The sequence below is a fragment of the Mirounga angustirostris genome, unplaced genomic scaffold (genome assembly GCF_029215605.1).
Source record: "Mirounga angustirostris isolate CCGP_5_RB_7025 unplaced genomic scaffold, mMirAng1.0.hap1 SCAF_6, whole genome shotgun sequence".
NCBI lineage: Eukaryota > Metazoa > Chordata > Mammalia > Carnivora > Phocidae > Mirounga > Mirounga angustirostris.
The window spans coordinates 131,936,108-131,951,484 of NW_026991714.1; positions in this window are offsets into that span (position 1 = coordinate 131,936,108).

Here is a 15,377-nt window from a genome sequence, read left to right on the forward strand (position 1 = left end):
ATGTGACTCTGTCTCCTTTAGTCCCACCTGTCGGTGCTTCTGTTAATAGGAACACATCTGTCTTCCTGGCTTCTATTAAGATAGCTGATTAAGTCCATGAATCATACTCAGGAGCTCTTCATTCAATGGTAGTCCAGCCACACTTTTCATAGTCTCTTCCAAACATGTTTCCTATCTATCTATCTATCTATCTATCTATCTATCTATCTATCTATCTATCATCTATCTATCTATCATCTATCTATTTATTTATTTATTTATTTATTTATTTATTTATTTATTTATTTATTTAATACAGACAGGTTGAGAATTTTTGAAATCTTTAAGTTCTGGGTCCCTTTTGTTTAAAATGTTTTTCTTCAGTTTCTCTCCTTGCATTTTTACTCTAAGCCAAGTCTCTCCTTCAACCACTTTGCTCAGAAACCTCTTTAATCAAATATCCATTTTCATCACTCACAAAAAATCATAACACAGTTTTGCCACTTTATAATAAGGATTGTCTTTCAGTTTCTAATAATGTGTTCCTCATTCTCATCTGAGACATCACCAGAATTGCTCTTACTGGTCATATCTCTAGCATGTACCCCAAAACTCATTTGGCCTCTTCCCTTTATCTAGGTCCAAAACTGTTTCACAATTTCAGGTGTTTGTTAGAGTCATGTCCCACATCTTGGTATGAAACCCTGTCTTAATCTTCTTGGACTACCATAACAAAATACCATAGATTAGGTGGCTTGAACAGTAGGAATTTATTTCTCACATTTCTGGAGGCTGGGAAGTCCTAGATCAAGGTGCCAGTGAGGTAGATTTCATTCTGAGGCCTCTTCTCTTGGCTTTAAGTGGTTGCTCTCTTGCTGTGTGCTCACATGACTTCTTTGTGTGTGCTCAGAACAAGCTCTTGTGTCTATCTTCTTAAAAGGATACTAATCCCATCATGGCTGCACATCTTATGACCTCATCTAAAAACTGATTAATTCCCAAGGGATTAAACTTCAGTCTGTAACACTAGCTTTGGAAGACAGGAATCATATCTGGTGAGAGTTGCCTATTGGTGTTTGTTTGAGGACATCTCTCAAATTGTAGGTGGAATGAAGCAGCAGAAAGCAACACCCTAACTGGTCTGAGATGTCAGAGGACAGAGTTCATTGATGGTATGACAGACTAAAATTTAGTTGGGGGTTTCCCAGAAGGAAGGGAGACACAGGAGCGATATATATAAAATCTTCCCAAATTTGACTGCTGAACAATACAGGTATCAGAAAAAAACCAGGAAGTCAGCTGAAAAAACTGAATGGAAGTTTCCACTGTGGCCCAAGCCCAAGACATAGACTATGGAGTTTAAGTCCCATCATATAAATTACCTGCTAGAACAAAAATCACTCTTTAGAGGAATATAATAGTATCCAGAATCTCTGCAACTGTGGTCGCTTTGTACAAGTCAGCTTAGCTAAACTGGGATTACCATCCCAGAATTATCTTCCCTATGATGTTCTGAATTATTGTTGGCCACTGAGAAATTTTATGAGATTTGCAAGGCATAAGTAAAGGAGTAGCTATTTTATTCTCTGCAGGCCACCATACGGAAGGTGCTATTGCAACTCATACGCAACTCAAACATGTTGTCACACACTCACCTTATGGAGTGAAGCAATAGATGGGCTCAAAGTTCTTCCAGCTGCAACCAGATTTCTTCCTTACCTTCTCTGAATCCTAGGGCGGGTGTGTGCACACCTGTGGTGAAAGGTCCCAGTTTTTCCTAGAGCCTATCACCATCAGTGAGATTGGGGGAATTGATAGTTTTCCTAGATTCATATTTGTCTCTGGAATTCCCCACTTCATGTCCATCTCCCCTTCCTGACTGCTAGCCTTGCTGATTTTGACCCCAAAGAAAATAGACTTATAAAAATGATTCAATCAACTCCTACAAGGGAGTTGGGTCTAAACTTTTAAATTTTCTGCTTTATTATAGGGATAAGATAGGGATAATGATGTCTATGCTAGCTGATTCATAAGGTGGTTGCAAAAATTAAACTAAACCTCATTCTTAATTACCCAGCTTGCTTTTTGAAGCACATCTCCAATTATACTCTGTCACACACCTTCCCATTGCAATGGACTACTTACTCCTGTTGCCTACATGCAAATAAGACCCTCCTTCTATGCCTTTGACATGCCAAGATATGATATATGGTATCCCAGCGAAGTCAAAGATTATACCAATGAACTATTTATCATTTAAAGTCAAGCTCAAATACCAAACCTTTCAGGACATTTTTTTGATTGCTTCTTGGTTATACTCAATCTTTCTTTTCCTATAACTGCCTAGCACTCTTGACAGAACTCCAAATTAATTATCTTACATAACATTAATCACTGTAAAGAGCCTGAGTTGTACTTGGCTTTGCTACTGGATTGTGTGCTCAATGAAGACAAGGATTTGCTATAATCCCTAATGTTCAATACAGTGCCTAGCATTGTATCTTTATAATCACTGGCACTCCAGAAGTGTTTGACTTGAACTGGGCTTATCACATCCACAGAATTACTTTGAATGTATGAAACAACCCTAAAGAGCAGAGATTCTATTTTGATATCTTTCACCTCATTGTTAGTTGTGCCAGTTATGCAGGAGTTATTGATGTAGTGATTTTTTAAAAGATTCCCAAAGTTCTTATTATTCCAAATAAAGTTATGCTCATAATTTTATTTTTGCCCCAAGATTGGAAATCCTGGATATTCATGTTAAAATAAGGAAACTATGTGGAAATAGTTAGACAAAGGACTATGTTTTATGTAGACTTTTATACCAACTTGAGTTTCTTTGATTCTCTGATAGACAACTTTTATTGTGGGAACCTAAGCTGTTAAAACTGATTTCTTGACAACCTAATAAATTTTCCTTTATTGAGAGACAGCACTCTCACCTTACCTAGGTGTGATTTTCCCTACCATCTGCATGCGCCCCAGAAACAATTATTCTATATTTTTTCTCATTCAGTAGAATCAGGGCTTAAAATGTGTTTGTTTGTGTGTATGTAATAGTAAGCACATATTGTATCATTCAGTTCCTCTCCTATGTTCTTGATGTTAACAGGATTGTTCTATATTCTTTGACTATGAAAATAGTACAATAAGGCTCCTACTATTGCTCTCCTCCTCACAGGGAGTTGTGTCTCATACTATAATTCAGAAAGCAATGGTAGTGCTGAATTCTTGAAGTAAAGACATGCCTTCTCTCACTGTGTTTTCCTCAAACTAGAGATGCCTTTAACACACTCAACAAAAATTTGAGGATACCTAAATTTAGGATCTACAGTTCTTCCTGAAAACCTGAAAAAGTCATCTCCCCTCTCCTTAATTTGGCATCCCGAATTTATTGAAATTATTTATTGCTCTTTTTAATGCACAAACATGAAATGCAAGAAAGACCATCTATTTTTCTGCAAATCAGGAAGCTAATTCTCTCCCATTACCTGATACTTTTTGGAGTATAACTGTCAGTCTTAGGTAAAAGGTTTTTTTCCATTACTTGCCTAGGCTGAATTCACTGCACCAGTGAGTTTAAATATTCCAAGTTTCTGCTTAGAGTAGATTCACCATGATACCACTGTAACTGGAAATAATTACTTTGATTTCAACAAATACTACAAAAGAGTAGTTAATCCTACTATGCAAGTATCCTTTTGACACAACCTTAACTACACCATTACAAGAGACATGATAATTACCCTCCCAGGAGAAGATTCTTTCAGGGAAAGTATGCATAATGGGCAGAGAAAGGGAGAGACCGGAAAGGAAAAGCAAAGCTTTGAATCAAACAGAACTGAATAAACAATTTGGGGCAATTTAAAACAAGAGCTTTAACTGAATTTTATGGAAGCAAATTGAATAAAGTAGTTAGAAAAATGGATATTGTGTTCAGAAAAAAATGTATAGTGGCACAGATAAATCAGGCTTGTCACATGTGGTTTCAATATTTGATCTCTTGCTTACAGAGATGAGCTGCGACATTTTCTTTTTATCCTCTTCACTCACTGTGGGGGAAGCAGGGCCGTACCTTGATTTTATTTGCCTAAAAAGTGTGGTCATTAAAGGAAGTGGATATCTTTTAACCCATCTGCATTATGATGTTAGAAGGGGTTTAAAGTCAGAAGGATCCTTAGCACATTATATAACCTCAAAATTGTAGTCCAAGTACAGACTCTGTCACCCTCAGTTCCAGCACAGCTGTCAAATCAGCATTCTTCTCAGTGATTAGTATCAGCGCTGGACCTGCTTGATACTTAATGGTGAGTTAAACCAGCAAGAGACAGATTTTGACTAGACAGTGTATCGCTGACTAGGATTGGAATGTGGAATGAGTGGGTTTCTTCACAAGTGGCCAAGAAACTTCATCAAGGAGGTGTCTATGTGTGTTTTATTCATTTTAATTTTTTCCCCTAGTTTTCGAAATTTACTTGCTTAGGAGTTAGGTATAATGGGTCTTATAAAGCCATTTACCTCACATGTGCAATTTCATTTATGAGACTGAGAGATTTTAACAGTTTGTGAGATACTGTCTACTGTTTCACCCAGTGTGTATGAGAGGAGTAATGAGTACTTACGTGTTAAGTGTGGTATGCTGACCAGCAGCAGTAGCATTCACCTGGGATGAGTTAGAAATGCATTCTCAGGACCCACCTTATACCCACTGAATCAGAAACTCTGGGGGTAAGGCCCAGCAATCTGGGTTTTAACAAGCCCTGCTGATGATTCTGATACAAAAAGAGTTTGAGAACCACTGACTTGCAGTAAGCCTAAGATTGAAGAAGTAAATCTGCTGCCTCAGTCTTGTCTTGATCTGCCCTTGTGAGCTGAATAAAAGGATGCATTTGAAGATGAATTTTATATTTTTCATGCAACATGGCTGTTACACATAAGCCAACTATTTTGAAAAATATTCAGAGTAATAACATGTTAAATTTTAGAGAAGAAAACAACTGTATATACTTAGAAAAGGTATCATTCAGCATTCTATCCAAAATTAAAAGAATTTCCAAGGGAAATTTTTGCCTTGGAAAATGACTTTAAAATTTACCACCATCATGCACAGAAAAGGTAATTTCATGTAACTACTTCCCATGTTTTTCTGGATAAAATTCACAACAGGTTAGGAGAGAGAGAAAAATGGGAAAAAAATGAAAACATTTTTGACATTTTCATTTGTGTGTTACTCTGTATAGTCACTTAATAGAATTCAGCTAATACTCCCAACAAGTACGTAAAATTGTTACACGATGGGGAGCTTAGTATTCAGAGATCTTCTTATACACAGATTTTAGAGAGGCTTTTTTGTACTATGCTAAAAATCACATAACATTTACCATCTTGACCAATTTAAGTGTATAGTTAAGTAGTGTTAAGTATATTCACATTGTTGTAAAACATTTTTTGTGGGGTTTTTTGTTTTTGTTTTTTACAAACTTGAAACATTGTACCAATTAAACAACTCCTTTATTCTCTCTTACTTTATCCCCTGGTAACCATTGTTCAGTTTCTATAAACGTGACTGCTTCTGAGATGGAGATTATTTAATCAGGATATGAATTTGAATCTTTCTGGTTCCAAGGTCCATGTTCTTTGTCCTTTACAACATATTATTTGTCGAACTACATCAAAACATATTCTTGGCCTTTAAGTCTAATTTCTTTCTTACCAATTTGAATATGTATAGTCAACTCTTTCAAGGCTGTTCTTTTGACAATTTCTTAGAAGAATAGGCTATTTTTTTCCTCATTTCTCTTTTTCCTTAAAATGGCCTAAATGTTCCTTTTTATCCAAGTAAACTCTAATCTCCTCCCTTTAGTTCCTGTCCTCCCAATCTCTTCAGTGGTTTCTCCCTTTCTTTGTTCTGAATTCCCCACAGAAATTAATGCTTCACTACACATCCTGTCAATAAGAATAATGGACCCTCTGTGCTTGTAAGGACCTTAAATTCCAGCTAAATCAACAATTCATTTGGTGAATGAATCCCCTCAACAATAGAGCATAGGCTTATTCACCCCCAGAAATGTCTGGAGCCCATCCTATTTTTGCACATCTTTATTAGAAATCTCCTTATCTGGAATTAAAATTTTGCACCTTTATAGCATCCACCCATTCTTTTTGGTTCTGTTTCTTGATGCTATATGGGGTGAGTCTAATGTGCTTTCCATATAATATCCCATACAATATTTAATATTCTCACAAATCTTTTCCAAGTTAAATATTTCCAATATTAGTATTAATCAATACTTTTCAAAGGTCTTCTCTCTGTTCTGGCTATTAGTTTAAAAAAATGGCCAATTGCTTTCTCTCTTAAAAACTGGACACCACAAATTAAACCAGTTCTCTAAGTATGTTAAAACATTACTTGCTTCATACACGCATTTAATAAAGGCTAAGGTATTTATTACTATTATTATTATTACTCTTGGCAGCCACCATCTGTGATGTCTATCAGCTCCTTTTTCCTATAAACTCATCATTGATAGAAACTTTTAACTATGTGTCAAATATGCAACTAAGATAGATAAAGCCAATCCTGAGTATATTCCCTTTTGTACAGTTTTTTTCACCATTTTACATGTGTATGGGTGCATGTTCCCAATGAAATAAATGTGGCTTTGCCTGGTATAAAAGTTGTAAACACAATTTTTGTAACTCCCTTAGGAGAATATGGTTGAGCATACTTAGTAAGCATGCATGGAGGTAACTATACACAAATTTTACTATTAGGTTGCGCTGGGTCCACTACAAAGTTCCCAAGTCTCACAAAATTGATAGAAAACTTCCCAACTTTTTTTAAATTAAAACATGATACCTTTGGAAATTTCTATCTAGCTCTGAAACCAGGTGGGTTTTAAAAACTACCCTAATTAACAGTTCCAGGAACCATGTCATTAAATGTATTTACAAGCAGAAAGCTCTTTCTCATGATGTGAACCAGGAGGAGAGGAGATGAAGCTTTGGTGTCTATTTCTGGCTCTGTCACTGACTCACCTTTCACTGCAGTGAAAAGCCAATTAACCTCCCCCAGTTTCCCCGTTTGTGAAATTAAAAAAAAAATCACCAGGAGGTTGAGAAAATGGAGGTTGTGGAAATTTTCAATATGTGTAAATAAAAAGTGCTGTAAAAATGTAAAATCCTAATTCTTTTAGTGATGGAAGTACACTAAATTTGAGCAGGAATTACTGATACCCACCTAAGCCATTTTTAGCAGGCAGCTATTTGTATTTCTACTGAACATTTATACTGAAATTCTCTAAACATTTTGTATTTACATACTGTCATGCCTCTTAATTCTTTCATAAAATGATGAAATAAGTTAAAATTTGTTACTTAATATCCCTTGTAGGTGTTTTGATAGCATGATACCTGAAACCTGGTAAAATTCTGATTAAGGAATGGCTAATAGTAAAGTATTCCAATCTTCCAAATTCAGGATCTTGAGAGTTCTGACAGTGAACTGGCAATTTAACTTTACTGGACTAAATGAGGAGAATATAGCCAAAATGTCATTAGGAGATATGGACAGAATCTGGTCAAATTACAGTTTTTCATTTTGTTCTTATTAAAGAGTTACATTTTCAAATTGGAAGTCTTGGGACAATTCATATAGGTTCTTTAATACCACTCTATTTCATTATTTTAGTTGTTTTCATGATCTTTAAGATTTAAAAATATGGACTAACTGATCATGGGTCCTCATCAGAATTCTCTTTCTTACTGCTGCTTCATCCTTTAAAAATAAGCCAGACTCTTTATCTCTGTATCCAAGGTTAGAATGATTCTGCATATGCATGTGTCTCTTTAAATACAACTTTAAAACACCAAACAACCAATTAAAATATTTATTTACCTCTAAGTTGAAAAAAATATGAAATTAAATTCCATGAATAGATAAAATGAAAAGTGATAGAACTAAAAGATTCATCCAATGTCCTTAATATAGTGATATTTTTTAAAAAATGAGTCCTTTCAATTTTAAGGTATTTATATAATATCACATAAAAGTTCTAGTAAGTTGAATGATATTAGATTAGCCAACACCTGAAGGGGAAACTACTGGAAAATTATGACAACTTCTTATTTAAAACACATTTCTTTACAAAAACAGACAATTCATTAAATAAATTTCTCTTGAGTCAGCACACATTTCTGTTTTTCTGTCTGTCTGTCTTTATCTCTCTCTCACACACAGCTTCAAATGGAAAGGTCTGACAACCCCTGGAAATAAAATCACAGCATACATTAAAACCAAGGCAATAGCTAATAAGAAATACACACTACTTACTGTTTTGTCCTGAGTAATCCAAATTAGAATAGTTCAAGTACATTGCTCCAAAAATTCTAGGTAAGTTTCCAATTTAGGAAATTCTACTTAAGTATTGTCTCTTGAAACTTCATGTAATATTATGATATACCACCCCCAGGAAGACTTTCTTGAAGAATTTAAAATATGATTAGAATTCATTTCATCTCAACTCATTAGTATGACAATTACTAAACACTTTAAGGCAACTCATTTGAACATCAAGTAGTCATGGTTTCTGAACACTTATATAGCATTATTTGTATATCTTTCAGGAAGAGTATAGAGTGTTGCCTTATACATCATAGAAACTTTATGCACGTTTCCTGTCATAACTGATTTAAAGTCTTGTTTTTTTTTAACTTTTGTGAGAGTCATGGAATCCTACTCTCACACTAGATAAGTGATGCAAAGGTGACTACAGCTAAACAAGATAGAAGACAGTATGTGCCTTTTTTTTTTAAGATTTTATTTATTTATTTGACAGAGAGAGAGTTAGTGAGAGCAGGAACACAAGCAGGGGGAGAGGGAGAAGCAGGCTTCCCGCAGAGCAGGGTGCCCGATGTGGGGCTCGATCCCAGGACCCTGGGATCATGACCCAAAATGCCACTTAACGACTGAGCCACCCAGACTCCCCAACAGTATGTGTCTTTAAGGGGCTTTGGGATGAACAGGAGTGATGGGAGGATACCGTGGAAAAGGAAGTAAGTAAGAAAACAGTTTGGGTCAGCGCTATTCAGAGTCTATGCTGAGTGTGGAATTAAGTGAAGTGAGGATTGAGATATTGAAATGAGACATTGAAAAAAAGGGAAGATGAGAAAAATGGTACTAGATTAAGTAACAAAAAAAGAGTGGGGATGGGTAGGAAAGGGTTAAAGATCCTCATTTTAGCTGAGAAGCCTGGCACATACTTAAAATCTTCCAAAGCATACTCCAGAGAGCATTATTGATTGGCACAAGTGTGCATTTGAGATGAAAAATTTTTGGTTTCTATTTTTGAATTTAGACACTTGGGTGGTAAAGTCTCCTGCCTTTGATGACAATATCTCAAATGAATCATTTCTCAGCAATGGATGTCAAGTAATGGCATTTAAGAACTTGAGTGATTATATCTGCATCAATTCCCTTATATGAGAGAAAACAATACCACTATGAGATCAGTGAAAATCAAGACCACAGCATTTAGGGAGAAGTATGAATGCATTACTTTGTGACAACATTTCATTTCACTAACAAGAACATGCTTGGTTGTGTGTCTTAGGTGCTGAAACATCAGCCTCTCTAGTTTCCAAGAGGAAGAATCCTTTGGGCTGGCGATTTAAGGTGACACCTGCATTATTGTATCCCATCTCACTTGTGTCAGCTAAAATGAGAGGATTTGCTAGAACACAGCATGGGTCACCATCAACCCCACCAACCACAAAGACTATGCCAAGGTTAATTAGAAACAGGTGCTGTTCTCTTAGTAAGCATAACTTCTTATTTGCATGGGCTGGCAGGTATATTCTCAGTTTGGGCCATCCCTTACAGTGCTCTTCCAAAATGATTGTCTTTCGAGTGGTAGGGTATGTGCTGGGGCAATATTTATATGTCTTTATTCAACAAATACTTATTTACCATGTGAAGGTCAGAGATAGTAGCTATAGGAGAAAAAAAGTAGATATAGTCTTTGCACAAATTTAAAATCTATTAGGGGAAATGCATTTATTCATCCTTTATATCGCAATACAAATGTGATTTAAGTTTTCTCATTGGTTCTTTTATTTATTATTGAAATACAATTGACAATTAACATTATATTAGTTACAGGTATATAACATAATGATCTGATATTTGTATATACTATGAAATGATCACCACAATGTCTAGTTTCCCCCATCACCATATAAAATTATATGATATGCAATACATTAATAACTATATTCATCATGCTATACATTACATCTCCATGACATTTATTTTATGAATGGAATTTTGTACCTCTTGACCTCCTTCTCCAAATTTGTCCACCCTCCCTCCCCTCTGGTAGCTACCAATGTATTCTCTGTGTCTATCAGTTTTGTTTCATTTGCTTCTTTTGTTAGGTTTCATGTATAAGTGAAATCATATGAAATTTGTCCTTCTCTGTCTGGCTTATTTCATTTCTCATAATGCCCTCAATGATGTCCATCCACATTGTTGCAAATGGCAAGATTTAATTTATTTTTAAAGCTGAGTGCTATTCCAGTGTGTGTGTATGTGTGTGTGTATATACACATAAATATATACATGTGTGTGTCTCTGTGTGTGTGTGTGTGTATCACATCTTCTTTACTCAGTCACCCACAATATATACTTTTGTTGTTTCTATATCTTGGCTAATGTGAATAATGCTGTAATGAACATAGGGGTGTATATATCTTTTTGAATTAGTGTTTTAATTTTCTTCAGATAAATATCTAGAAGTGAAATGGCTGGATCATGTGGTAGGTCTATTTTCACTTTTTTGAGGAACTGCCATACTGTTTTCCATAGTAGCTGCAGCAATTTACATTTCTACCACCAGTGCGCAAGTGTTCCCTTTTCATCACATCCTCACCAACACTTGATATAGATTGTCTTCTTGATAATAGCCATTCTGACAGGTGGTAAGATGATACATCCTTATGGTTTTGATTTGCATTTCCCTGATGATTAGTGATGTTAGCATCTTTTTATGTGTCTGTTGACCATCTGTATGCCTTCTTTGGAAAAATGTCTATTCAGATCTTCTGCCTACTTTTAATCAGATTATTTGTTGTTATTGAGTTATATAAGTTTTAAAAATATTTTTATATTAACCCCTTATCAGATACGATTTCCAAATATCTTGTCCCATTCAGCAGGTTGCCTTTTTATTTTGTTGGTTTCCTTTGCTGTGCAGAAGCCTTTTAGTTTGGTGTAGCCCTAATTGTTTCTAGTTTAGTTTTGGTTTGTTTTGGTGTTTTTGTTTTTGCTTTTGTTGCCATTGCCTTTGGAGTCAGAGTAAAAAAAAGTATATATATCTCCAAGAATGATGACAAGGAGCTTACTTTTCTATGTTTTCTCCTAGGAGTTGTATGGTTTACATTTAAGTCTTTAATCTATTTTGAGTTAACTTTTGTGTATGGTATAAGATAGTGGTACAGTTTTCCCATCAACATTTATTGAAGAGACTGTCCTGTTGCCACTGTATAATCTTAAATTCTTTGTTGTAAACCAATTGACCATGTATGTGTGGGTTTCTTCCTGAGTTCTCTATCCTTTTCTGTTTATTTATATATTTGTTTTTATGCCTATATCATACTGTTCTGATTACTATAGCTTTGCAATATACTTTAAAATCACAGAATCCACAATGCCTCCAGATTTGTTCCTCTTTCTCAATATTGCTTTGGATACATAGGGTCCTTTGTGGTTCCATACAAATTTTAGGATTTTTTTGTTCTATTACTGTGAAAATGCCATTGTAATTTTGATCAGGATTACATTGAATCTGTAGATTGCTTTGGATAGTATGGACATTTTAACAATATTAATTCATCCCTGAACACAGAATATCTTTCCATTTATTTGTGTCATCTTCAATTTCTTTCATCAGTGTGTTGTAGTTTTTTTGGTGTACAGATCTTTCACCTCTTTGATTAAATTTATTTCTAAGTATTTTATTTTGATGCAATTATAAATAGGATGTTTTTTTAATTTTCCTTTTTGGAAGTTTATTGTCAATGTATAAAAATCAACATTTTTTTGTATATTGATTTTGTATCCTGCAAATATATGAATTTGTTTATTAATTCTAATGTTTTTTTGTATCTTCTTCAGGGTTTTCTACATATAAAATCACATCATCCACAAATAGTGACAGTTTTATTTCTTCCTTTCAAATTAGAATGTTTTTTATTTGTTTTTCTTGCTTGATTACTCTAGCTAGGATTTCCAATGCTATGTTGAATAGAAGTGGTGAGAATGGATATTCTTGTCTTGTTCCTAATCTTAGAGGAAAAGCTTTCAGGTTGTCACCATTGAATATGTTAGCTATTGGCTTGTCATACATGACCTTTATTATGTTGAGGTACATTCCCTCTATACCTGTTTTGTTGAGTATTTTCATCATTCATGGATGTTGAATTTTGTGAATTTTTTTTTTCTGTATCTATTGAGATAGCATGATTTTTATCTTCCATTTTGTTAATGTGGTGTATCAAATTGATCAGTTTGTAAATGCTGAATGATCCTTGCATCCCTGGAATAGTCCTACTTAATTATGGTATATGATCTTTTTAATGTATCAGTGATTTTGATCCACTAACATTGCATTGAAGACTTTTGCATCTATATTTGTTAAGGATATTGGCCTGTAATTTAATCTGTTTTTCTTTTCTTTTTTTTTTCATTTTTCTTTTCTCTTCCTTTCCTTTTCCATTCCTTTCCTTTTCTTTCCTCCCTCCATCCCTCTTTCCTTCCCTTCCTTCCTTCTTTCCTTTTTTTGGGGGGAGGGTGTCCTTGTCTGATTTTGGTGTCGGGGTAATGCTGGCCTCATAAAATGAGTTGGACGCATGTTTCAGGTTGAATTTTTTGGAAGAGTTTGAGAAGGATAGGTATTAAGTCTTTGAATGATAGAATTCACAAGTAAAGCCAACTGTTCTCAACTTTTGTTTGTTGGAAGGTTTTTGATTACTGATTCAATCTCCTTGCTAGTAATTGTTCTGTTCAGATTTGCTATTTCTTCATGATTCAGTCTTGGTAATTTGTATGTGTCTAGGAATATATCTATTTCTTCTAGGTTGTCCAATTAATTGACATTTATTTGTCCATAATGGTCTTTTGTGATCCTTTATTTTTCTTCAGTATCTGTTGTAACTTGTCTTCTTCATTTCTGATGTTATTTATTTGAGCCATAGCTCTTTTTTTCTTAGTGAATCTAACTAAAGAGTAAATAATTCTGTCAATCTTTTTAAGAATCAGCTCTTAGTTTTATTGATTTTTATATTTCCCTTGTAGTCTTTATTTTATTTATATCAACACTGATCTTTATTATTTTTTTCCTTCTGGTAACTTTGGGCTTTTTGGTCCCTTTTTTCTAGTTTTAGGTACAAATTTAGATTGAGATTTTTATTTCTTCAAGGAGACCTATCTCACTATGAATCATTTCCCTTTTATATTTATATTTACTGCATCCTATAGATTTTAGTATATTGTATTTTCATTTGTTTAAGGTATTTTTTATTTTTATTTTATTTTTATTTTTAAATTTTATTTCATTTTATTTATTTTATTTTATATTTTACTTTATTTTAATTTTGTTAGTCACCATGCAATATGTCATTAGTTTTTGATGTAGTGTTTCATGATTCATTGTTTGCATATAACACCCATTGCTCCATGTAGTATGTGCCCTCCTTAATACCCATCACTGGGCTAACCCACTCCCCCACAAGCCTCCCCTCTAAAACCCTCAGTTTGTTTCTCGGAGTCCATAGTCTCTCTTGGTTTGTCTCCCCCTCTGATTTCCCCCTGTTCCTTTTTCCTTTCCTTCTCCTAATATCCTCCATGCTATTCCTCATGTTCCACAAATAAGTGAAACCATATGATAATTGACTTTCTCTGCTTGACTTATTTCACTTAGCATAATCTCCTCCAGTCCCATCCATGTTGATGTAAAAGTTGGGTATTCATCTTTTCTGATGGCTGAGTAATATTCCATTGTATATATGGACTACATCTTCTTTATCCATTCATCTGTTGAAGGGTATCTCGGCTCTTTCCACAGTTTGGCTATTGCAGACATTGCTGCTATGAACATTGGGGTGCATATGGCCCTTCTTTTCACTACATCTGTGTCTTTAGGGTAAATACCCAGGAGTGCAATTGCTGGGTCATAAGGTACCTCTATTTTGAATTTTTTGAGGACCCTCCACAGTGTTTTCCAAAGTGGCTGTACCAACTTGCATTGCCACCAACAGTGTAAGAGGGTTCCCCTTTCTCCACAGCCTCTCCAACATTTGTTGTTTCTTGCCATGTCAATTTTTGCCATTCTACCTGGTGTAAGGTGGTATCTCAATGTGGTTGTGATTTGAATTTCCCTGATAGTTAAAGATGATGAACACTTTTTCATGTGTTGTTAGTCATTTGTATGTCTTCTTTGGAGAAGTGTCTGTTCATGTCTTCTGCCCATTTTTTGACTTGTTTTTTGGTTGTTGAGTTTGAGAAGGGCTTTATAGATCTTGGAAATCAGTGTTTTTTCTGTAGTGTCATTTGCAAATATCTTCTCCCATTCTGTGGGTTGCCTCTTCGTTTTCTGACCATTTCCTTTGCTGTGCAGAAGATTTTATCTTGATGAAGTCCCAAAAGTGAATTTTTGCTTTTGTTTCACTAGCCTTTGGAGATGTATCTTGAAAGAAGTTGCTGTGGCCAATGTCAAATGGCCTATGTTCTCCTCTAAGATTTTGATGGATTCCTTTCTTACATTGAGGTCTTTCATCAATTTTGAGTTTATCTTTGTGTATGGTGTTAGAGAATGGTCGAATTTCATTCTTCTTCATATAGCTGTCCAATTTTCCCAGCACCATTTATTGAAGAGACTGTCTTTTTTCCATTGCATATTTTTTCCTGCTTTGTTGAAGATTATTTGACCTTAGAGTTGAGGGTCCATATCTGGGCTCTCTATTCTGTTCCATTGGTCTATATGTCTGCTTTTGTGCCAGTACCATGCTGTCTTGGTGATCATGGCTTTGTAATATAGCTTGAAATTCAGCAACGTGATGCCCCAGCTTTGTTTTCCTTTTTCAACATTTTATTGGCAATTCAGGGTCATTTCTGATTCCCTACAAATTTTAAGATTGTTTGTTCCAGCACTTTGAAAAATTTCACTGGAAGTTTGACTGGGATGTCATTGAAGGTATAGATTGCTCTGGGTAACATAGACATTTTAACAATATTTATTCTTCTGATCCTTGAACATGGAATGTTTTTCCATCTTTTTGTGTCTTCTTCAATTTCTTTCATGAGTGTTCTGTAGTTCCTAGAGTATAGATCCTTTACCTCT